The 22,416-nt window shown below is 42.5% G+C and overlaps 1 protein-coding gene across 4 annotated transcripts in view; it reads right to left on the reverse strand.

The window, feature by feature from the left end:
* ITCH (itchy E3 ubiquitin protein ligase) overlaps window positions 1-2,883 on the reverse strand; it is a 147,522-nt gene extending 144,639 nt beyond the window's left edge. For 2 of the 4 annotated variants that reach the window (XM_047854672.1, XM_047854674.1), the window contains exon 1: window positions 2,762-2,883. The gene's annotated coding sequence lies outside the window, so the exon portion shown is untranslated. Of the gene's footprint in view, window positions 1-2,737 lie in introns of all 4 variants that reach the window. The other 2 variants (XM_047854675.1, XM_047854673.1) reach the window with 2 other exon arrangements.
* Window positions 2,884-22,416: the final 19,533 nt, after the last annotated feature.

A 22,416-nucleotide genomic window follows, 5' to 3' on the forward strand; every position in this document is an offset into this window, starting at 1 on the left:
AAACTCAGTTCTACTTCTACCTCTAACTCTTAACTACTTTTAGGTAAATTATTTAACCTGTTTTGGATTTTTTTTTAAACAGAAAACTAATAGGTTGAACTAGTCTAAGGATGGCATATACTTGGCACATACATCTCCCACTAGATAACTGTGTCCACAGGAAGCATCACTAATCAATCATAACTCACTTTCCCAGAGAATACATATGACCCAAATCCTTCTCAATACCATGCTTCTGGCAGCTATTTCAAAGTTTGGTTGGTCCATAAACCAAAATATATTTGCCACCATGGACTAAATAGTCTCTGCAATCTCTTCCAACTCTAAAATTCTTATACCAGGTTTCTGAGTGTGAGAGAAAAACACTTCAAACAATCTTAGATCAATAGTGTTGATAGTCATAAATTTCAGTCTAATCTCCAAGCTCCCCTCCAAACTGCACCCAATCTGGTTCTAACTTTTCAAAAGTGCAAATGAACAATACATTCTCATACCATTAATATATATAACTTGGCAATGTTATTCAGATTTGCTAATGGGTTCTTTATACAGAACAAGAGTCTTTTACCCAGTCTGGCCCTAAAAATTCCTCATCCAAAAATATGGCAACAATAATGCATTAGTAAATAACTAAATCCAATCCCTTGATCATCCCCACAGCCTCCCTCCAAAATCAAGCCTTTTCACCTCTCAGCTAGACTTCTGCAATAGCCATTTTCCATCCTTTTACTCTCATTACCAGAGCAATCTTTCTACAACACACGTATTGAGATCACTTTCCCGTTTAAAATCTGAATCCACTGCTAACATAAAATTCGAGTTTTTTAGCGTCATGCTTAGAACTTTTCATATGGTTACCTTCTTTTACCTTTCTGAACTCATGTCCCACAATGCTCTCCTTCCCCATCCCACTCCCTGAACCCTTTTTCTCCTACAATCTTCTGCATTTACACACAGCATTGTGTTTCCACTGTCCTATCCGTCCTTTTCCCCACCCTTATCACACTCCTATTCACCATCTAAGACCCAACAGGACCAGGAGCAGTTCCCGTGACCTCCTGTGACCTCCTCGGCCAACCCCAGACAGAACTGGTCACTTCCTCTTCGGTCTCAAAGCTTTTTGAGAATTTCTTGGTAGGTCCACAGTACCGTTTGCCTCAGTGGTTCCCAAGATCAATGGAATTTCCTGAGGCATGTTTTAAAAAAAAAAAATTCTTCATAGCCAAAGCAGACCTACTAAATCAATCTCAGGAAAGGAGATCCTGGAATTTCTATTCTAATGGGCAAATTTGGGAACTACTGGTTTGTTTGTCTCTTCCAATAGATGAAAAGAATTTTTTAAAAAGAATTTAGAAATGATTCCCTCCAGAATACTGTGAAAAAGTATTTTGCGCTTGTTTTTTATTTCATATCCTTTCTGACTTGATTCACATACTGAACATGAAGGAATTATTTTTGGACTCACACCCAAAAAACTTACATTCTCTGTTTAAAAAAAGCAGTTGAATTTCCACCTTCATTTCTAATCTTAAGAATGAAGTAACTGTACCTCGAGTACATCTATGAATACACAGTGCAGGCTCTCAGCAATCTGCCATGAGAACTTTATTTCAACTGAGAAATCCTTAGCCGATTTTGAAGGTAGAAATACACTGCCTTTACACTTGCTTAAAATCGAATTATATTAGTAATAGATGTGGGAGACCCTAACTAAGTGCAATGATAAGTGGCTGGCACCAGTGCCTCATGAATTTTCAAAGAAAAAAAATCCCACTCTTCTTCCTCAACACTCACTCCCAAAAAAGGTATACTGAAGCTGTAGAACCATGGCAGAAAACGTAACAAGATTAAGATACGCATACAACCAACAAACTAGTTGAGTTGTTACTGGGACGTGAATTTCGGGTGGTTTGCACGTTCACCTTGTTACACCTCTTTAGGCCCAAAGTCTACCTTCAGCGCACAAACCCTGTGTTTCCCTTTAAGTCGTGGCCCTGGACTGCGTCTGAAAACTTGAGTTCCCCGCTTAGTTCCCCCTAAGTCACGTCCTCCTCACGTTTCGACCTTTAGAATACGTTCACAGCTACTTTTTTCTTTTCTCTGCTAAAGAAAAGGACACTCAAGGGGGAGGGCACTGACAGCTCCCACGTCTGCAAAACTCGACGCCGGGAGGTGCCGGACGGGGCAGCGGGCGCCGAAAAGGGCGCCCGGGCCGGGACCACCACGATGGGGGACAATGGAGGGAGGAGGGGAGTGGAAGAAAGAGGAGGCAGCAGCTATGCTGGGCCCGCCTCGCGACTAGGGGCTCCAAAAAGTCTCGGTAAGGCCAGCCGAGCGTCAGGTGGGCCCGGCCGCCGCCCCTCACAGGGCCACGTCGGCCGGAGCGGCCGCTGCCGCCGGGCCCGAGCGTAGGCCGGGCCGCGGGAGAGTGGCCCCCGGCGGGACTGAGGGGCGCGGAGCCGGACCCTGCTGGCGCCCGCCACGGCCCAGCCCTCTCACGACTTGACGCCAGCAAGGCGAGGGGCTCCCCCACGCCGCCGGCCAGACAGTGGCTCCTCCGCGCCTCCGGCCAACCCACCCCCTCGGCCACTAGCCCGAGCTCCCCGCGCCCCCCACGGGCACCGGCTCCGTGAGAGCAGTGGTGGCTCTAAGGACCCCACCCGCGCGCCCGCACTCCTTCACCCCTGGTTCTCCTCGGACACTCTCATGCGGGCTACCCCCTCTACCGAGAACTGACCCCAGTCGGCCCGCGGGTGTTTACCGGGACTCGGGGCGGCGACGACTCCTCAGTCCCTCGACTAAGATGGCAGCCGGTCCCGAGCCCCGACCACAGCGACTAGAGCGAGTTGGCGGCCAACGCGCAGGCGCTCCGGCTCGGCAGGGATGTGGACCACAGGCCCCAGAAGGCCTTGCGCACCGGCCAGAAGGGTTGGCAGGAGCTGCGGAGTGCAGCTACATCGGAGTTTGCTCGCCTTTAGATGGGAGGGACTCTGGGATTGCTCCCAACCGCTCTAGGCGTTTTTTTGGGTGTTTTTTTTTTTTTTTAAAGCACCCTCCTTCCCCCAACCGCTAAAGATTGTAGCTGTGATTTCCAAACGCCAGTGTATATCAGAATCACCTGAAGTGCTTGTTGAAACTTTGGGGTCCCACCCCCAAAGTTTCTCTTTCAGCAGATCTGGGATGGGATCTAATTACTTGCATTTCTAACTCTGGTGTGCTACTGGTGGGGAATCACACTTTGAAAAACACTGCATTATAGTTTAGTTCTTAAGAAAGTACACTGGGGAGTTACATTGATTGAGTTTAAATCCTCCTTTTAACAGGGTGAGCTTAAGGATGATGAAAACATGTTACGGGTAAGTGGTGCCAACGTGGCAGGTGTTCTAAGAGCTGACCAATAAGCATCTTTAAACCTTCTAACAAATCTTTGAAGAAAGTACATTATTCTCACTTTACAAATGCATAAACCAAGTCACAAGCTGGGTACCAACCCAGGCAGTCTAGCTTCAGAGTCCATCCGCTTAACTTCTTCATGAGTTTGTGAGAATTAAAAGGCTGTGCAAGGGGCGCCTGGGTGGCTCAGTCGGTTGAGCGTCCGACTTCGGCTCAGGTCATGATCTCACAGTCTGTGGGTTCGAGCCCCGAGTCAGGCTCTGTGCTGACAGCTCAGAACCTGGAGCCTGTTTCCAATCCTGTGTCTCCCTCTCTCTCTGCCCCTCCCCCAGTCTCACTTTGTCTCACTCTGTCTCTCAAAAATAAGTAAATATTAAAAAAAATAATAAAATAAAAGGCTGTGCAAGTAGATTCAGAGACCCAGCTAAGTGCTTAGTAATTAGTAACCTTCGCTATTATTGTTTAGCCTATTTCCTTCTAATGAAGATATTTTACCATCTGGAAAGTCACTTTTGTTTCTCAAAGTGTGTTCAAATCTTTATGTCAGTGTCTCCTGCAATAGACTTAGGAGAGCTTGTTAATGGTACAGATTCCGGGACCCTACCCCATTTAGAATCTCCAGGGCAGTGGTTCTCAAACTTTAGTGCCCATGAGAATCACTTGAAGGATTTGTTAAACCATAGATTGCAGGGCCCCACCCCCAGAATTTCTGGTTCAGTAGGTCTGGGGTCAGGCCTGAGAATTTGCATTTTTTAATTTTAGTTTATTTATGTGTTTTGAGAAAGAGAGAAAGTGAACAGGGAAGAGGCAGAGAAAAAGTGAGAGAATCCCAAGCAGGCTCCAGTGCAGAGCCAGATGTGAGCTCGAACTCACAAACTGTGAAATAATGACCTGAACTGAAACCAAGAGTCAGGCATTTAACCCACTGAGCCACCCAGGCATCTGAGAATTTGCATTTTTAACTACAGACCACACTTGAAGAATCACTGCTGTAGGACAGTGTTTTTCAACCTTTTTTAAATTATCATCTCTCTAAGGAATATTTTAGACATTTTCCCCTAATTATCCCCATGAAATTTCAGTATCACAAATATACTGTATATCTATTAATGTATCATATGTATACATGTGCTTTTACATAAGCAAGCAAAAAAATCTTCCTACCCACAACAATTTTTGTCATATTAAGAATGTATGCTCTGGGGAATGTGAATTTTTAAACTAGTGCCCCAGGTGATTCTTAACACTAGACAAGTTTGAGAAAGCTAGTGTCCCTTTAAGGTCTGAGATTTTTCTATGACCATTATGCAGAGAAGGAAATGAGTCTCAAGGAAATTAGATGACTGGTCCAAGATCACTCCATAGAGAACCAGGGATCCAATCAAAGTCCTCTGGCTCCAGATTCTGTCTTCATCTACAACTTTTAAAAGTATATATAATGTTAGGCAAAACTAATCTGTGGTGTTTGAAGTCAGGATTATCCTTTGAGGAGAGGTAGCACCAGGAAGGAGACACAAGGGGGCTTCTCCAAGTTGGTAATGTTCTGTCTCTTGATCTAGGTGCTGGTTACACAAGTGTGCTCACTTTGTGAAAATTCACTGAGCTGTACACTTTTGGTTTGTGTATTTTTCTGTGTTTATATTGTATATCAATAAAAGTTTACTTAAAGCAAATGTGCTTTAAATATGTATTCTTTTTTTCCCCCAAAAATGCCTCTTTCTACTATACACCAAAGATTCTCCAACTTCAGGGTACATCAGAATCACCTGGAGGGCTTATTAAAACTCAAGATTGCCAGGTATCAGCCCCAGAATTTCTGAGTCAGAAAGTTCTATTATCTAACCCAAGAATTTGTATTTCTAACAAGTTTCCCGGTGATATTGATGCCCAGGGATCACATTTTGAGAACCAGTGGACTATGCTATCCTATCTTGCTAATGCCAACAGGGTGGATTAGCTCTGATCTAGAAGCCGGTACCTAGCAGTAGTTAGTCATTTAGGCTTTTTCAAAGGCATATGGAAAAAGAATCTAGTCCTGACTATCAACAATTTATGTTAGAGGTCTTAGGCAAGTCCTTTAACCTCAGTGTCCAAATCTCTAAATGGAAATAATAGATCCTACCTCCTAAGATGTTGTGAAGATTCTGGGAAATCTACAGTAGGTAGTTGGTGATTCTCCAAGGAGGAGCTGATTTGGTGAGGGCAGAAAATCCCAGTCTGGTCACTTCCTCATCTTGCATGCCATGTGGCTCTGGTTCCCAGGTTCCCTGATCCAGAAATCAGTCTAGACCTGGTCAGAATGCAGACCCTGTGGTTGATAAAGCCTTGAACCACCTACACCCTCCTTCTGCCTTGGACACCCAGGTCAGCCTGGGACAAAACTCAACCATGCTGGGGTAGGGGTAGGAAGCCTGGAGGAGGTCACTACCAGCAAGGGAAGGAGTTTCCAGGCCTCTGGGGAAAGAAGGAGAGAGGAAGCAGGATGCAGAGCTGAAAGGAGTGGGAAGAGAAACCCCAGCAGCCCACATGCAGCCTGTCATTTACTGGCTTTCCCTACAGAACACTGAGTCATGTTGCTGTCCCCCTCTTCCCTGAAGCCACTCTGCATTCAACTGCCAAAGGCAGGAGAAGACTTGAAAAGTGACAGAGCTGTGCGTTGAAGAGAAGACACTAGATGAAGCCTCTGTGAGCCTGAGATCTGGATCCACTTAAGACTTCATGGCTCCCTCATTTGCCCTCTTTAAAAATGTTTCCTCGTAGCCCCTGGCTGCCTGTCAGTAGATCATGTGCCTCTTGATCTGGGGGTTGTAAGATCGAGTCCCATGTTGGGTGTAGCAATTACTTAAAAATAAAATCTTTAGGGGTTGGCTCAGTCAGTCTTCTGAGTGTGTGACTCTTGATCTTGGGGTCATGAGTTTGAGCCCCATGTTGGGGGTAGAGATTTTTTAAATAAATATTAAAATTAATTAATTAGTTAATTAATTAATAAGGGTGCCTAGGTGGCTCAATCAGTAAGCATCTGACTTCAGCTCAGGTCATGATCTCAGGGTTCGTGATTTCAAGCCCCACATCTGTTGAGCTTGAGCCCTGCTTCTGGTAAGCCCTGCTTCTCTCTCTCTCATTCTCTCTCTCTCTTTCTGCCCCTCACTCACTTGTGTCCTCTCTCTCTCTCTCTCTCTCTCTCTCTCTCAAAATTAAATAAGTAAAATCTTTAAAAAAAAAAAAAAAGGCTGTTTCCTCATCTGCAAAATGAGGTACACTAGTTCTGTCCCTAGTCACCTTAGTCACTTCCTCCCAAGTAGGGTTGCCAGATTTAGAAAATAAAAAGTTAGGATGCTCAATTAAATTTGAATTTCAGATAAACAGCGAGTAACTTTTTAGCATTAATATGTGACAAATATTGGTTGTAACATAGTTATGCTAAAATTATTTTCATTGTCTAAAATTCAAATTTGGGGTGCCTGGGTGGATGCTCAGTTGGTTGAGTTTGATATTGGCTCAGGTCATGAGCTCACAGTTTGTGGGATTGAGACCTGTATCAGGCTCTGCGCTGACAGCATGGAGCCTGCTTGGGATCCTCTCTCTCTGCCCTTCCCCCGCTTGCATTCACCTGCGCGCACACATGCCCACAGTAGCTCTCTCTCAAAATAAGTGAACTTTAAAATAAAATAAAATTCAGATTTTACTGGACATCTCCATTTTATCTGGAAACGCCTATTCCCAGGGCCTTATACACTTTCTCCATTAGGGGTAGTAAACTTAAATTCCTCTAAGGGCCAGTAAGGTAAGATGAAAAATAACAGCCAATGTTTACTTTCTACATTGTAATTACCAAATGGAGTCCCAAGTGTTTTACATGCACTGTCTCACTGAATACTCCCAGCAACCTAGGTTGGGTGCTCAGTTTCCAAATCCATAAAATGGGAGTAGTAACATACCCTATCTTGTGGGTCATTATGAGGATTAAATGAGTAATGAGTATGTAAAACACTTGGAACAGTGCCAAGCAGGCACATAGCAAGCACTCAATAAGCAATAGCTATAATTTTTTCCATTATGGAGACTGGGAAACTGAGTCTCAAGGACACAAAGTAACCAGCACATGGTCACACATCTAGCAAGTAGCAGAGCCAGGATTTGAAGTCAAGCCTACAACACTGGCAACCAGTTTAAAGTGTTTAAAACTTTATGTGTTCCATCAACAAGAAAATGGATAAACTGCGTTTAGACATTCATGGCAATGGAATACTACTAGGGAATTAAAGAATTACACAAAATAGATGTCTCAGACATCATGCAAAAAGAAAGAAGCCTTATATAAGAGTGTACAATTTATAATTCTATTTGTGCAATATTCTAGAATAGGTAAAACCTAATCAATGGTGAAAAAAATCACAATAGTGGTTGCTTCTGGCAGGAGGGAATTTTTGGAGGTGTTGAAAATGTTCTCTCAGTACCTTGTTAGGGGTGTGGATTCCACGGTTGTATGCATTTGTCACAATTTAGTAGATGGTATACTTGAGATCTATGCATATCACTGTATGTAAAATTAACCTAAAAACAAAAGCAAATATTGAGCTCTAACAATAGGCATGTTGAAATGTGTAGAGGTAGAATGAACTCTGCAGCTTCTTTGAATCGCATCAAAGAGTAAGATAGATGGATGGAGGGCTAGATGAATAAATAAATACAAGACAAAGCAAATATAGCAAGCTGTTAACAACCATAGAATCTAGGTGGTGGATAGATGGATGTTCACTGCACAATTCGTTCAACTGTTCTATATGTTTGAAAATTTTCATAATAGGAGCATCTGGGTGGCTCAGTCGGTTAAAAATGCCTGACTCTTGATCTCAGCTCAGGTCATGATCTCACAGTTTGTGAATTCAAGCCCAGCGTCAGGCTCTGTGTTGGCAGAGTGGAACCTGCTTGGGGTTCTGTCTCTCCCTCTTTCTACACCTCCCCACCCCTTGCTCTCTCTTCAAAATAAATAAACTTAAAAACAAAAAGGAAAATTTTCATAATAAAATGGTGGGTGGGGGAAATTCTGTACAAACAAAGTGCAGTCCACCTTCAGGGCTAGATTTGTAACCCTTGATTCATTCCCAGGCACCTCCATCTCCCACTTGTTCCTCTTTTTTTTTTTTCTTTCTTACATAGGCTCCATGTCCAATTTGGAGCTTGAACTCACGACCCTGAGATCAAGAGTCACATGCTCTACTGACTGAGCCAGCCAGGCAGCCCTGTTTGTTTCTTTTGAACTACAAACTGGCATGATTTTATTTCCAAAATTCCTCTCTCATCACTTCTATACCAATATTCCTCTTAATTGTGTTCCAGTCCCCTCCCTACTATTTACTTGCTGTATTTCTTGAGATCTCTGGGCCTCTGCTGACATCTGAAAACTGGGGTCACATGTCTATTTTATCAAAAGGCAGCAGACTGGACCATTTAATCTCTCTTCCCAACCATAAGTTCTTCAAGGACAAAGCCATGGTCTTATCCATCCCTGTATTTCCTCTGGCATATAATAACATCTTAAGGATGCTCAGGAACTGCTTGGAAGAAAATTAATTTGTAAATTGTGAAAGGAGACAGAGACATACTGAGTGCCCACTGTGTGTCCTGAACTAGATATGCCAATATTCATCCCCAATGAGGTAGAAGGCATTGTGATTACTAATTTTATAGAGGTGGAAACAGAGGTCAGAATGCATAGAGAATGCAAGAAACAGACTTGATATTTCAACCTAGGACTGTGTCTTTCATCTACTTGACAACTGTCTCATCTTGAATCAATGTAAAAAAGAGACTCTGTGCTTCTCTGTCCTTCAGATTTTCCATACTGAATATAGAAGTGGAGAAAAAGTTATAAAAATAAATGCCCATAAGGAGCTCCAAGCACCTCCTCCTGCAATTTTGGGAGAACTGACATTCAGATGAGTGATTGCAGGACTAAAGAACAACATTGGGTAATAAACAGCATGTCAGAGCTTCTACTCCTATTTATTATCCCCAGTTCTCTCTTTTCTTGTTCTCCTCCTAGTAAAGCCCTACTGACCTATGTCTACAGATTGCAGATCAGAATTATTTCTTGCCTATAGTACTCACTAGAAATGTCTATCTTAAACCAGAAGTTATATCTTTTTCAAAAAATTAAAGTCATGCATACAATTCCTCAGGCAAAGATAGAGTCAGGCAACAAGCATCCAGGTCACCTTATGCAAGCTGAAAAGTATCAGACCAGAAACAATCCTGGGAATGTTAGAACTCAGCCTTCGTTGATGCAAACTTCTGGCAAAGGTTGCAATTAGATATATGGGGAGTGTGACTGTTTTCAGTCCTTGAGAACCTTCTAAAGTTGGAGGAAAGGAAGGGAGGTCCCACAGGTCCAGTCACCTGTGTTTCATGGTAATATACGGTAATATATGCTGAAACAATATATAGCTAATACATTGAGCTAATATATTTCACAATAGTGCTTAGGATGTGGCTGAAGTAGAAATTTAGCAAAGTAAAGCTATGAGATGCTATGCTTTCTTTTTTTAAGTTTATTTATTTATTTTGAAAGAGAGAGTGAGTGTGAAGGAGGGGCAGAGAGAGAGAATCCCAAGCAGGCTCTGCACCAATTTGGGGCTCGAACTCACAAACCGTGAGATCATGACCTGAGCCAAAATCAAGAGTCAGATGCTTAACTGACTGAGCCACCCAGGTGCCCTGAGTTGCTATGTTTTCATTATTAGACTTGCTTATAAAAAAAAGTCTGATATCTCAGTTGTGATAGCAAGGGTGTGAGAAAACAGCTATGTTCACTGCTGGTTAGCATGATGCCAGTTGTGTTTTAGGAAGACAATTTGGCCATATCTATAGAAATTAAAAATACATATGTCAGGATATCCATATGTAAAAAGATGAACTTATACCCCTATTTTACACCATACACAAAAAATAACTCAAATGGATCAGAAACCTAAAAAGAAGAGTCAAACAATAAGACTCTTAGAAGACACTGGAGAAAAATCTTCCAGATCTTGGGTTAGGAAAACATTTCTTAGATATGACACAACAACATTTATCTATGCAAAATTTTTGATATACTAGACCATCAAAATTCAAAATTTTTGTTTCAAAAGGCACCATTAATGAATTGTTCAATTTTATTTTTTTTACTATTATTATTTTTAATGTTTGTTTATTTTTGAGACAGAGAGAGACAGAGCATGAATGGGGAAGGGTCAGAGAGAGAGGGAGACACAGAATCTGAAGCAGGCTCCAGGCTCTGAGCTGTCAGCACAAAACCCGACACGGGGCTCAAACCCACGAACTGTGAGATCATGACCTGAGACGAAGTCAGACGCTTAACCGACTGAGCCACCCAGGCGCCCCTCAATTTTATTTTTTTAAGATTAATTGATTGGGGCACCTGGGTGGCTCAGTCGGTTAAGCGTCCGACTTCAGCTCAGGTCATGATCTCACGGTCCCTGGGTTCGACCCCCGCATTGGGCTCTGTGCTGTCAGCTCAGAGCCTGGAGCTTGCTTCAGATTCTAGTCTCCTTCTCTCTGCCCCTCCCCCACTCACGCTCTTTCTCTATCAAAAATGAATAAACGTTAAAAAAAATTCAAAAAAAAATTAATTGATTGATTGACTGATACATGTAATCTCTACACCCAACATGGAGCTTGAGCTCATGACCCCAAGATCAAGAGTTGTACGCTCTTCCAACTGCACCAACCAAGCATCTTGTTTAATGTTAAATGGGTGATTTTATGTTTTGTGAATTTTGCCTCAATAAATTTTTTTAAAGATACCATTAAAAAAATTAAAAATTTTTTTAATTAAAAAAAGGCTGGGGGGGGGGGGTGTGCACCTGGGTGGCTCAGTTGGTTAAGTGCCTAACTTTGGCTCAGGTCATGATCTGCAGTTCGTGGGTTTGAGCCCTGGATTGGGCTCTTTGCTGACAGCTCAGAGCCTGGAGCCTGCTTTGGATTCTGTATCTCCTTCTCTCTCTGCCCTTTACCTGCTCACACTATGCGTGTATCTCTCTCAAAGATGAATAAACATTAAAAAAAATATATTTTTCAAAGACACCGTTAAGAAAATGAAAGATAGGGGTTCCTGGCTGGCTCAGTCGGTAGAGTGTGTGACTCAAGATCTCAGGATCATGAATTCAAGCCCCACATCAGGTGTGGAGCTTACTCAAAAAAATAAAAATAACGGGTGCCTGGGTGGCTCAGTCAGTAGACTGTGTGACTCTTGATCTCGGGGTTGGGGGTTCAAGCCCACGTTGGATGTAGAGATTACTTTAAAAAATTAAATCTTAAAAAAAAATTAATAAAATAGAAGTGCCTGGATGGCTTCGGCGGTTAAGTGTCTGACTTCGGCTCAGGTCATAATCTCATGGTTCTTGAGTTCGAGCCCTGCATCAGGCTCTCTGCTGTCAGTACAGATCCCACTTCAGATCCTCTCTTCTCCTCTCTCTCTGTACCTCCCCTACTCATGCTCTCTCTCTCAAAAAAAAAATTATAAAAATAGGTCAACACTCTCTTTAAAAAAAAGAAAAAAGAAAAGAAAAAATGAAAGATAAGCTACAGACTGGGAGTAAATATTTCTCAGAATACATAAATAATAAAGGATTTGTATCCAGAATATACAAAGAACTCTCAAAACTCAATAATAAGAAGATAAACAACCCCATTAAAAAATGAGCATTTTAGGGGGTGCCTGGGTAGCTCAGTCGCTTGAGAGTCAGACTTTGGCTCAGGTCACGATCTCTCCGTTTGTGAGTTTGAGCCTTGCATCAGGCTTCCTGCTGTCAGCGCAGAGTCCACTTTGGATCCTCTCTCTCTCTCTCTCTCTTTCTCAAAAATAAATAAAACATTTAAAAAATTTTTTTTCAACGTTTTTTATTTATTTTGGGACAGAGAGAGACAGAGCATGAACGGGGGAGGGGCAGAGAGAGAGGGAGACACAGAATCGGAAACAGGTTCCAGGCTCCGAGCCATCAGCCCAGAGCCTGACGCGGGGCTCGAACTCACGGACCGCGAGATCGTGACCTGGCTGAAGTCGGACGCTTAACCGACTGCGCCACCCAGGCGCCCCAATAAAACATTTTTTAAAATGAGCATTTTTACCAGTTCACCAAAGAAGCTACAGAATTGACTAATAAGCACATGAAAAGATTCTCAACATCATTAGTCATTAGTGAAATGCAAATTAAAACCACAATGACATGCCATTTTACACCCACTAGAATGGTTATAGGAATAATAATAATAATAATAATAATGAAAAAACAAACCATGACAAACAGTGGCAAGAATGTGGAGAAACAGGAAGTCTCATGCATTGCTGGTAGGGATCTAAAATGGTACAGAGACTTTGGAAAACAGTTTCTTAGTTTCTTAAAAAGTTAAATATAAATTTATCACATGACCCAACAATTCCACTTCTAGGTATCTACCCAAGAAAAATGAAAATTATGAACACCAGTGACTTGCATGTAAATGTTCACAGGAGCATTATTCATAATAGCTAAAAAGTGAAAATAAAAAGAAACAATTCAAATGTCCATTAATCGGTGAATGAATAAAAAAAAATGTTATAGCCATACAATGGAACACTATTCAGTCATAAAAAGGAATAAGTTATTGATACATGCCATGCTATGTCATGAATGAAGCTCAAAACATTAAGCTAAATGAAAAACCCTGCATACAGGAGATCACATCTTATACGCCTCCATGGTAAGTACATGAAATGTCCAGAAAAAAGCAAATCTATAGAAACAGAGAGCACGGGGCGCCTGGGTGGCACAGTCGGTTAAGCGTCCGACTTCAGCCAGGTCACGATCTCGCGGTCTGTGAGTTCGAGCCCCGCGTCAGGCTCTGGGCTGATGGCTCGGAGCCTGGAGCCTGTTTCCGATTCTGTGTCTCCCTCTCTCTCTGCCCCTCCCCCGTTCATGCTCTGTCTCTCTCTGTCCCAAAAATAAATAAACGTTGAAAAAAAAATAAAAAAATAAAAATAAATAAATAAAAAAAAGAAAGAAACAGAGAGCAGATAAGTGATTGCCTGGGTTGGGGTATTAGAATGGAAATTAATTGTAAATGCCCATGAGGGATCTTACACGAGTGATGAAAATATTCTAAAAAGAAATTATGATGATGGTTGCACAGCTCAGTAAATTTGCTACAAATCATTGAAGTGTACCTTTAAAATGGGTGAATTTTACGGTATGTTAATTATACCTCTTTAAAGTTGTTTTAAAAACCACATATGCAAAAACAAAAACAAAAACAAAACACACACACACAAAACCCCACATATGCCAGTTGCTCCAGCAGATACATCTCTAGGAATTACAGATAAACATGCAATGAGCAAAATAGCAGCTGAATCTTGTTATTTATCTCAACATTGTTTGTACTAGGAAAAAACTGGAAAAAAGGTCCATCATTAGGGAATGAGATAAATCATGGTAATGGAAAACTCTGAACCTTAAAAAAAAAAAAAAAGCAAGGGAGATCTATATACACTGATAGGAAATAGACTCCAACTTATTTTACTTAGGAAATAAAGTCTAAACGTTTGGTAAAAAAAAAAAAAAAGTAAAAATAAAAATAAGTAGACTATCCATTTGCTTGTATTTGCATAGAGTATCTCTGGAAGACACAAAGGAAATTAATAAAGAGGACATCTCTTAAAGGAATTGGGTGGCTAGGGGATAAGGGTGGGAGGAAAACATTTGCCTTCTATACCTTTTCATACTTTTGAATAGTGTATCAAATGCTTATATTAGCTATTTGAAAAATAGAACTTTTGAAAATAACTAAAACTTTTTTTAAAAAGTGAGTTGATTTGGGGGCATCTGGGTGGCTCAGTCGGTTAAGCATCCAACTTTGGTTCAGGTCATGATTTCACGGTCCATGTGTTCGAGCCCCTCATTGGGCTCTGTGCTGACAGCTCCAAGCCAGGAGCCTGCTTCGGATTCTGTGTCTCCCTCTCTCTCTCTCTACCCCTTGCTCACTCGCGCTCTGTCTCTCTCTCTCAAAAATAAACATTTAAAAAAATTCTTTAAGTGAGTTGATTTAAAGAAAATATAAGTCACGTTGCAGAGTGTATGCAAAGGACAAACCACTAAGGCAGCATGATGACAAGTGCAGCTGGGAGCCAACCCAAGGCCATCCATCAGGGTGGCCAGCCTAAGCCTGCCTACCTGGTGGCTCCACACCCAGCTCTGCCTGCCCCAGTGTTGGAGAGGGACAGGGGCTGGGCCCCTGAACCTTGTGCCTTTCAAACATTGCCCAACATAATGGATGTGGAAAGGAGCTATCAGGAACCTGTGGCTGCTGCCTGAGAGGGTAAGAATGAGCTCATGTCCCAAACACAGAGCTTCCGGACACCAAGCTTCATCACAATCCTGCTGCCACCAGAGAGGCCACCTGGGTCTTTTGGACACCCTGGCAATCCCAGAGAGTAGAAAGAGGAAGGACTTTTCTTCCACTCTTCCATAGCCAAGATGCAGAACTTAGGATGTGGAATCAATCCTGGTCTTGCTGCTTATTTGCTGTGTGACCTCGGGGAAGTCACCTAACTTCTCTGAACCTCAGTTTCCACAGTTGTAAACATGGAGATGATCCTTTTAGAAATACGGATAGGGGCGCCTGGGTGGCGCAGTCGGTTGGGCGTCCGACTTCAGCCAGGTCACGATCTCGCGGTCTGTGAGTTCGAGCCCCGAAGCGGGCTCTGGGCTAATGGCTCCGAGCCTGGAGCCTGTTTCCGATTCTGTGTCTCCCTCTTTCTCTGCCCCTCCCCCATTCATGCTCTGTCTCTCTCTGTCCCAAAAATAAATAAAAAACGTTGAAAAAAAAATTTAAGAAATACGGATAGATGAAATAAAGCAACACACAAAGAAAAGAGAACAACCCAAATGTTATCAATAAGAAAATGAATAAAATAAATTATGGCATAGTCATACAATGAAATACATATAACAATAAAAAGTACAAACTACCACAACATGGGAAAAAATAGATGAATTTGCACAAACATAATGATAAATGAAAGAAGCTAAATAGGGGCACCTGGGTGGCTCAGTCGGTTAAGTGTCTGACTCTTGATTTTGGCTCAGGTCATGATCTCACGGTTCATGAGACTGAGCCCCACCTAGGGCTCTGTGCTTATAGTGTGGAGCCTGCTTGGTATTCTCTCTGTCCCTCTCTCTCTGCCCCTCTTCTGCTTGTGTGCACTCTCTCTCTCTCAAAATAAATAAATAAACATGAAAGAAAGAAAGAAAGAAAGAAAGAGAAAGAAACAAGGGACACCTGTGTGGCTCAGTCAGTTAAGCATCCGACTTTGGCTCAGGTCATGATCTCACCGCTCCTGGGTTCAAGCCCTGCATTGGGCTGTACTGACAGCTCAGAACCTGGAGCCTGCTTTAGATTCTGTCTCCCTCTCTCTCTGCCCCTCCACTCCTCACGCTCTTTCTCTCTCAAAAATAAAACATTTAAAAAAATTAAAAGAGAAAGAAAGAAGCTAGACAAAAAAAGAACATACACCCATAAAAAGTACACTTGTATACATTTTCTTTTAATATTTAAGAACAGGCAAAACAAACATAAGGTAATAGAGGCAAGAATACTGGTTTCTCTGGAGCATCAGGAATTAGCTGGCAGGGGTCATGAGGGGGTCATGCCTCCTTCTGGGGCATAGGTAATATTCTGTATATTGATCTGGTTCCACAAAAACCTATACACACATACGAATTTGAATTGTACACTTGGTGTTTATGCACTTCACTACATGTATATTATAACTCAAAAGAAATTTTTGAGGATAAAAAAGAGGGAATGATGAACATAGCGTTCAAGAGGATGGTTACGTGGTCCAGGAAAGGGCCGGGTGTGGAAGAGGGCAAACGGTTGTGAGGTTCTTCATTTTATTTGGGGATGGTGGATTCACAAGCACCTATACAATTACTTTAAAACATTGATTAAATAACTCAAAAATACTTTAAAAATAATACAAATAATACACATACCTGATAGAGTTGCCATGGAGCGTGTCAATCAGAAATCTTAGTTGCAAAAAAAGAAAAAAGAAAAGAAATCTTAGTTGCAAATAAAAGAAACCAACTCTCTCCAGTTTGTTTAGGAAAGAAATTCAATAAAGGATGTTGGGTAGCTCATAGAATGTCCATGAGAGCCAGAGCACCAGTCTTGGGGACGGCATACGATTAGGAACAACTCTGGAAATCACCCCGAGATTTCAGGCCAGGAGACATGCCAGGATCACTATTGTGGGGATGGATACTACAGCTTGCTTTGCCAGCCCTGAGCTCTGGATGCTCCCAATAGCTACCACCCTTATTTCTTTGTGCCTCATTTGTGAAATAGAATCAATATTTTATATATGTGTGTGTGCGTGTATGGATTTAGTTTATCTATATTTAATATGTGTATGTTAGGACATGTATATGAAATCACGTGCATAGAATGCTAGGCCAGATGCCAGGCACCCTTTAAGTGCCTACTCAGTTAGGGTTAGCAATGGTAAGGTCATGTGGCAGCTGACAGGACTTGTTTTGTAACACAGGAAAGACACCCCCAAAGCTTCCAAGGAATTCTTGCAGGAGATGTGACAGCAAATGCCAGCCTGCTTTGGCTGATGGGGGTCAGAAAACATGCAATTCTTTTTAAAAGTTATTTTAATAAAAATGTGTTATACTATGATGCCCGTGATTTCATTTAACTTTCATAATTCTCAAAGGACAAGGACTGTGAGAGCTAACCATTCTCAGGATTGTCTCCAGCGCTTGCAACTTCCTGCCTGTGTGGTCACAGACAAGTGGCTTTATCTCTCTGAGCCTTTGTGTTCTCATCTGTAAAATGGATAAAATAATTAGATGTCATGAGGCCCAAATGAGAAAGGACGTCTGCCAAGTTTGGCACGGAGTGGGTGCTTGTTAAAGGTAACAGAAGTAGGTGCTCTTATTTTCATTATTGCTATCATTTCTCTTATAGTCCATGTCAGAAGAAGGCCTAGTCATGGGACAAGGTGTGGCATGAATAGCAAAATCTGGAGCTATTGACTCAGCCTTCCAGGGTAGAACAGGTTCTGGAACAGAGTCAGCTAAAGGGGAAGAGAAAAAAGTCCATGACAGGGAACATAATGCAGGATTCAGAGATGATGGGGCAGGTGGCTGGGGTAAGCCAGCAGTTGGCATGTGGTAGCCTGGCAGAGGCCAGCCCTGCAGGAGAGGAGACAAAAGCACTTAGGACCCCCAGCCTCAGAGGCTGAACTCGCTGATTCAACAGAGTAGAGGTTTGACCCAGGCTCCAAGGTTAGGCAGAACTGGCCTCAAATTTCAGCTCCACTGTCAACATCATTGTGTGACCTTAAGAATGCTCCTTGAGGTGTCTGGGTGGCTCAGTCAGTTTAGCATCTGACTTCAGCTCAGGTCATGATCTCATAGTTTGTGTGTTCGAGCCCCACATCGGGCTCTGCACTGATGGTATGGAGCCTGCTTCAGATCCTCTGTCCCCATTTCTCTCTGCCCATCCCCCATTCACACATATATGTGTGTGTGTGTGTGTGCGCTCTCTCTCTCTCTCTCTCTCTCAAAAATAAACATTAAAAAACAATAATAAAGAATGCTCCTCACCACCTCTAAATTCCATTTCCTCCTCTACAGAAAGACTAGTTGTTTTACTTCTCACCTCTACTCCTGACAGCCTTCTGGGATGATTGGTTCAACATCACAGCCTTCCTTGGCCTCCTCACCTCCAATGACCTTGGTCTTCCAGGGTCATACCTGAACATCAAGTCTGAACCCTTGATTTGCCTCTACCACCTCCTCTCCTTTCTTCTGTAGAGGCCAATGGCAGACCACCCAAAACATACCACAATGATGTACTGATTATTTTGAATTGAAGCTACTTGGGAAGAGACCAGTGCAAGGACACTCAGACCCTCCTCTGTCCTGTTGAAATCTGGAAACAAATCTCCCATATGAAAAAAAAAACTCTCCCGGGGTGCCTGGGTGGCTCAGTCAGTTAAGTGCTGACTTTGGCTCAGATCATGCTGTGTCTCTCTCTCTCTCTCTGCCCCTCCCCCACTTGCGCTCACTCTCTCTCTCTCTGTCACAAAAATAAACATTTAAAAAAAAAAAAAAAAGAAAGGAACTCTCCCTGTACTAGGGAGTAAAAAGACATCCTTATCACCAGAGATAGGAACTTTAAAGCCCAGAGAGCTATAGAAATAAGCCTTTATACTTTTTTACTAATCTACTACCTCAGCACAAATTCCACTTAGAATTCCTTACTAATTAAAGCTCCCAAACATCTGTTTTCTTTATCCTGTCAATTCCTTACAAACTTACAGTTTGCAAAGGAGCAATTTGTCTAAATTGTATAAAAACTGCATGTGGTGGTCATTTGTTCAGGTCTCAATTTCATCATCGGGCTTCCATGTGCACATAATAAAACTTTGGGGCTTTTTCCTACTAATCTGTCTAATGTAAATTTAAGTCTTAGTCCAGGTGGAAGATCCTGAAGGGTAGAGGAAGAATTTTTCCTTCCCTACACATCATTGACCTCACTGAGACCACAAATTCAGTGGCCCTGATACACTGTTCACACATCCCCTCTGCTTCCATGTGCCTTCCATGGATTCCCTGCTCTGTCACTGTGGTCAACTCCTTGCCCCATCCTCCTCTGGGTAATTCCCAACCCAGAATGAGCCCCATCATCTGTCTGCCTTCTCTGGTAGCCATGTTGAATACAGCTGGAGAAAACCATACATCTTGGCTTTGTTTTACTTTTGATTCAAGTACATAAATTGCAGTGGGGTCTCAGCCTTACAGGATAACACCTTTGGCTCGCTCTATCAGACAACTGTTTCATACATTCTCCTCTCCTTCAAACCTCTCTCAAGAACTCTCTCCACTTTCAGCTGGCAATGTTGTCTTAAGTTCCTTGAAGAAATGGAAGACAAGAGAACTTCTTTACTTTCCCATCTGTGCCAAATGAAGAGATATCTCTCGCCCTGTGTAAAACCATCTCCTCCATTGATGCTCTGGGTCTCAGGGTCTCAGTCCCTTTCATCCTCTCAATTCTACTCTCTTTTCTGCTTCGCTAGTTTCTCCTTCTCTATTGGTTTATTCTGTCCGCAAACGAACATGTTTTGGATCCTATCATATCAAAAAATAAGTAAGCAACTCTCCTTTGATTCTGCATCCCCTTTATCTGTATTTCTATCCTCTGTTCCCTTTCATAGCCAGACTTCTTCAAAAAACAAACTCAATTCGGTGTCTCTGCTTTCTCCCTCCACATCTACTCTTTACCGTACTCCAGTCTAGCTTTTGTCCCCTTTTTTCCACTGAAATTGCTTTTATTATTTCATTATTTTCACAAACTGCGAGTTCATGACCTGAGCTGAAGTTGGACGCTTAACCAACTGAGCCACCCAGGTGCCCCTGAAATTGCTTTTTTAAAAAAAAATTTTTTAAGTTTATTTATTTTGAGAGGGCCAGAGAGAGTGCAAGCAGGGGAGGGGCACAGAGAGACAGAGTCCCAAGCAGGCTCTGCACTGACAGATGCCTGAGGTGCAAACTCACAAAACCATGAGATCATGATGTGAGCTGAAATCAAGAGTCAGACACTTAACCCACTGAGCCACCCAGGCACCTCTGAAATTGCTTTTTTTTTTTTTTAATGTTCATTTATTTCTGAGAGAGAGACAGTGCGAGCAGAAGAGGGGCAGAGAGAGAAGGAGATACAGAACCCAAAGTAGGCTCCAGGCTCCGAGCTGCCAGCACAGCACAGAGCCCGATGCAGGGCTCCAACTCATGAGCCGTGAGATCATGACCTGAGCCCAAGTCGGATGCTCAACCGACTGAGCCACCCAGGCGCCCCTGAAATTGCTTTTCTTAAGGCCACCAACAACTGCTATGTTTCTAAATCCAGTGGGCATTCGTGATTAGAGGTAAACAGCCTGGGTGAGAAATCAAGTCTCCTCTCTTGCTGTGCGACCTTGGAGAAGTTGTCTAATCTCTCTGTAACTCAATTCCTCACGTGGAGAATGGACATGGTAACCATACTGACCCCACAGGCTTACTACAAAGATTAAATGGGTAGCTGTGTGTAAGGTACCAAACACAGTGCCTGGCTGTCTAGGAAAAATTCACTGATTTCCTGTACTCTCACACTGCAACTACCACACTCACAACACTTCTGACACTAGATGTGGGGGTTTTCCATACCAAGCAATTCTGACACTAACTGCCTGGAGTTAGCATGGTTCCCACAGGTTAAGGGCTCCCTCAGTCTAACAAGACACCGACTTCAGACACCAATCACAAGGAGTGGGTACCCAGGTTACTATAACTTCTGTCACACTTGACTACAAATTGGAGGGTCCCATGACCCCCTTCTCAAGTTTGGTAATTTGCTAGAGTGGCTTACAGAACCCAGGAGAACAATTTACTTACTATCGCTGATTTATTACCAAGGATATTTTAAAAGATACAAATGAACAACCAGAGGAAGATACACACAGTGGACTTCTAGAAACATCTGCCCTGTGAACTTGGGGTGCACCACTGTCCTGGCACATGGTTGTGCTTACCAACTCAGAAGCACCCCACACCCCAAACTTTTGGGACTTTTATGGAGGTTTCATCACATAGTATAGTTAATGATTCTTCCTTTTTTTTTTTTTAAAGATTTTATTTTTAAGTAATCTCTACACCCAACATGGGGTTTGAACTTACAACCCCGATATCAAGAGGCACATGCTCCATCAACTGAGCCAGCCAGATGTCCCTTCTTAGTTAATGATTCTTGGTCATTAACTCAATCTCCAACTCCTCTCCCTTCCCCGAGGTTGGAGGGTGGGGCTGCAAGTTCTAAGCCTCTAATCGTGGCTTGGTCCCATTCGGAAGCTATTCAGGAGCCCACCAAGAGTCCACTCATTAGAAAAAAAGATGCTATCACCCAGGAAATTCCAAGAGATCTAGGAGCTCTGTATTGGGAACCAGGGTCAAAGACAAAACATTAGAGCAAAAATGCTCCTAGTGCTTTTACCACTTGGAAAATTACAAGGGTTTTAGAAACTCTGTGCCAGGATCCGGGGCAGAAACTTTTATATATATATTCTATTATTTCACACTGGAATATAAATAACTATCCAATAAACATATATTCGTTGTCATGTGTGAGCTCTAAGCAGCCGTCAGTACAATTGTGGACCCTCCATTGGTAATGAAAAACTGTCTTCTCTGAGTCCCTGTGACACCTCAAATTCCAGCTTTTCTTCCTGCCAACTGTTTCACCTGACATCTAAATACTGTTGTCCTCAGGGACCGGTTCTCTTCTCCATCAAAATGATATAATTCATTCCCAGGGCTTAAAATGAATAAGAAATAATAGAGTAACATCTGAACACAGAGAGTCTATACACTTAGGGAGATATATTCTGAAGACCAAAGCTTCATTTGGCGTTTTTACTATTACTATTAATATTGGGATGGTAATTTTGGAACTACTGAATGTATGTGTAGTATAGGATAAAGCAAATAAGTAAATATGTTATTATTTTTTTAAACATTTTTTTTATTTTTCATGTTCATTTATTTTAGAGAGTGAGAGACAGAGCACAAGTGAGGGAAGGGCAGGGAGAGAGAGAGGGAGACAGAGAATCCGAAGCAGGCTCCAGGCTCCGAGCCATCAGCACAGAGCCCGACGTGGGGCTCGAACCCACGAACCGCGAGATCATGACCTAAGCTGAAGTCGGAGGCTCAACCGACTGAGCCACCCAGGCGCCCCGTAAATATGTTATTATTAAGAATCAGGAGCACCTGGATGGTTCAATCAGTTAAGCGCCAGACTCTTGATATCAGCTCCGGTTCCGGTTGTGCTTACCCGTCATGAGATCAAGCCCTGCGTCAGGCTCTGTCCTGAACACAGAGTATACTTAAGATTCTCTCTCTCTGTCTCTCTGTCTCTTTTTCTCTCTCTCCCTCTGCC

The sequence above is a fragment of the Prionailurus viverrinus genome, chromosome A3 (assembly GCF_022837055.1).
Source record: "Prionailurus viverrinus isolate Anna chromosome A3, UM_Priviv_1.0, whole genome shotgun sequence".
Classification (NCBI taxonomy): domain Eukaryota; kingdom Metazoa; phylum Chordata; class Mammalia; order Carnivora; family Felidae; genus Prionailurus; species Prionailurus viverrinus.